Raw genomic sequence first — 3,797 nt, 5'->3', positions numbered from 1 at the left:
CGCCAGTGACCACCTTAGAGGCGGCAGATTTTCATCCCTTACGAGGACTATGTCGTTGACGCATAGGCCTGGTTTCGGACTACCACTTGGAGTGCTGCTGAAGCAGTGTTAAGTATTCTTCACGCAACCGTGACCAAAATAGTTGATGCGCATTGTCAGCCATCCAGACGATTGAAATGAAGGTGCGTCACATCAGGCTCAACGTACAATGAGCTGGGTCCCCCAATCAAGAAATGAGCTGGAGTGAGCACATCTAGATCTGTTGGATCTCCTAAAAGAGGAAACAATGACCTGGAATTAACTATTGATGCTATGTGGCAGACTAGGGTGCGAAACTCTTCGAAGTTGAGAACACAAGATCCAACAGCACGATAAAAATGATGTTTCGCTATCTTCACTACTGCTTTCCAAAGGCCGCCAAAATGTGAACGGTGAACGAGGATGTATAAGTTTCCAATCAACGCAAAATTTATGCACTGAATCAATATGATTGCGACTGATGAATAGGTACTTGAGATCTAGAAGCTCGTTCTTGGCGCAGACAAAGTTGGTAGCGTTATCCGACCATATCTGAGATGGCCTGCCTCGAGTCGGCATAAGCCTCTTAAGCGCATTCAATAATGAAGCTGTCGAGAGATCCTTGATCAGTTCGGGGTGAACCGCTTTAGTCGCGAAGCAGAAGAAGACAGCCATGTAACATTTGACTGGAGTTTTATTTTCCAACCACCTTGAATGATTAAGAATTTCGATTGCTTCTTGAATTGAATCACCCCCTGAAATGACGTCGTCCACGTAGAGGTCTCGCCGCAGAATCCGAGATCCAAATGGAAAATTAGTTTCCTCATCCATAGACAGCTGATGCATAACCCGGACAGAGAGGAATGAAGCTGGCTTTGTTCCGTATGTAGCTGTATCCAGCTTAAAAATCTTTATATCCTGTTCTGGCGAGTCTCGCCACAGAATGCATTGGGGAATGCATTGAAAAAACGCGTACGCATCGAAGAACGATATGAAACAGCGAGCTTGAAAAACAGGTCCAGCCATCAATATTTCATTTAATAAATAACCCGGACATGTAGCTGCTGAGTCGTCGACAATGACTCACAACGTTGTCGTTGAACTGTCTTCTTTAACGACAGTGATGATGAAGAAAGTATTGACAAAGTCCTATAGACTCTGGCGCAACATGCGACAAATGAGCAAGATCTAAGTATTCCTTTAGAAAGTTTAAATATTTTATTTATTTATTTATTTATTAATGGTCGACAAAACGAGTGTCTTCCTCATTATTCAATAGATTGTACAATAGAATTATATGCTAAAAGCCTAGTTAAAGGATACAATTTTCTAAATAGCATCACCGACCGATGGAGGTGTTTTATTTGCCAGTCCGGCCAGCTGTGCCCCTTTTCACAGCTAATTTTGTCAGTGACGCTATTAGAGCCTACATCTAAGCAGAAGGTTGTAAGTAGGAAAAAAGTGATCTCAAGTGAAATTAAAACTAATCTTAATTTGCTATATTAATAAAGAAAATACAATAAATAGGAAAAAAGAAAGTAAGAAGATTGTTAATAAAGTAAAGCAATGTAAGTTAGATAAAAAGTGTTAAGTAGATAGGACAAAGAGAAAAGTAATGGTAAATCACCGACCCGGTGGGGGAAAATTTTTCAGCCTGTCCGACAAGCTATGCCCCTGCTCATAGCTGGGAATGGTCAGCGACTTCCCGCAGGTATCTTGAAAGCAATGATTTTATTAGGAGTAGAGACAGTTCGGTAGAGAAAACGAGATGCAAACTATTATAATTTTTACATAGGAAGCGAAAAGGATTGTGCATAGCGTAGTCTGTTGTGCACGTAGATAGTAATAAGGGGCGATAATTTCTGGTTGGTCTAGCCTGAACAGAGAATTGAAGACGCCCTAGCAGAAAAGGAGAATCTATGTCGCCAATAATCAACTTATGTAGAAGGACAACACCGAGAATTGTCCTACGGTTGGTTAACGACGGAAGGTTGAGAAGAAGCAGTCTGCTGGAGTAGGACGACGACCGAAGATTAGGGTCCCAATTTAAACCTTGCAAGGCAAAAAGCAGAAATTGCTTCTGAACAGATTCAATACGATCCTGGCGTATCCTGGATAGCGCGAACAAGAGAGATGTTCAGAAGTTTTGTTATAAAAGGATCGTTAAACTCTTTAGACCAACGTTTAATGAATCCAAGTACACCTTTTGCCTCATTAACAATGGTATCTATGTGAATATTGAAACAGAGTTTAGAATCAAAATTAACGCCTAAATCCTTAACTGTTAGTATACGTTGCAAAGGGATATTGTCGATTGTATAACTGACAAGATAAGGTGTAGTACGATTAAATGTCATAAACATACACTTTGCACAATTTAGATGCAATTGATTGGCCGAACACCAAACTTGCATAGCGTTCAAATCGTCTTGTAGACGAGAATGATGTAGGGGGTTAGTGTATGATTGAAAAAGTTTGACATCGTCCGCATACATGAGTACACGGGCATGTGATATAACAGAGGAAAGATCATTTATAAAAAGAGTAAAGAGTAAAGGTCCAAGATGACTACCTTGAGGAACACCAGAAGTAACGTGAACCCTTTTAGAGGTAGTCAACCTCAGTATTACTCTTTGGGTCCTACCTTTTAAATAAGAATTAATCCAAAGTAAATGGGACAGAGGGAAACCTATTCGGTCAAGTTTAAAAAGTAAAATGTCATGGTGCACAGAGTCAGACGACTTACTGAAGTCAGTGTAAATGACATCTGCTTGCATTTTCGAAAGGAAAGCATCATTTACCAAGGAAGTAAACTCAAGCAGATTGGTCGTAGTTGACCGATTCTTTACGAATCCATGTTGAGCAGGGGAAACAACTGATTTGCAGAAATGCTGCAAATTCGAAGTGATTATTTGTTCAAATAATTTAGGAATAGCGGACAGTTTTGCAATGCCCCTGTAATTTTGTATATCAGATTTCCCACCTTTCTTGTGAAGAGGATTGATATAAGATTCTTTCCAAAGAGATGGAAAGACAGAAGTTTCAAGGGATTGAGTAAAAAGCTTTAGCAATGGATAGAAAAGGGAAGAACTACACTCCTTGAGTAGACAACTAGGAATATTGTCCGGCCCAGGAGAGTAAGAAGATTTTAAAGAGTTTATAGCTAATAGGAGAGAGGAAGGTGAAATAATGGGGGGAGGTATAGAACTAGCGGAGGAAATAGTATAAGGGTAAGAATTAGTATTAGGACAGACTGAAGAGTAAGTTGATTGGAAAAAATTAGCAAAGAGGTTAGCAGAATCAGTGTCATTGCTAGCTTTATCCATCCCAAGAAAGAAAGAAGATGGCAAACTTGAAGATTTACGCTTCAAGTTTACAAAATTATAAAACTGTCTCGGATTTCGGGTGAATTACCTTTTACAACGAGTTAGATAATTCTCATAGCATTGAGAATTAAGAAGAAAGAAGTTCGACTTGGCTATGGAATATTTAGCCAAGTCTGTACACGAACCAGACTTTTTAAACTTTTTAAAATATTTGGATTTTACATTTTTCAGATGTGATAATCTGGGAGTAAACCAGGGTGGTTTTAAAAAAGTATTTAAAGGAATTGACCTAGTAATACACACATCTAAGAGGGAGTTTAGGGTGATATAAAAAAAATTAATGGCTGTATTCATATCAACTGAGTCATATAAGAAAGACTAATCGGTTGAATAAATAAGCTGATTCAGCAAAGAATAATTTCCTTTGTGAAAGCAATAGCGGGGCTTATTGGC

Source organism: Drosophila virilis, unplaced genomic scaffold, assembly GCF_030788295.1.
Source record: "Drosophila virilis strain 15010-1051.87 unplaced genomic scaffold, Dvir_AGI_RSII-ME tig00002082, whole genome shotgun sequence".
Taxonomy (NCBI): domain Eukaryota; kingdom Metazoa; phylum Arthropoda; class Insecta; order Diptera; family Drosophilidae; genus Drosophila; species Drosophila virilis.
Note: the sequence above shows the minus strand (reverse complement) of the source record.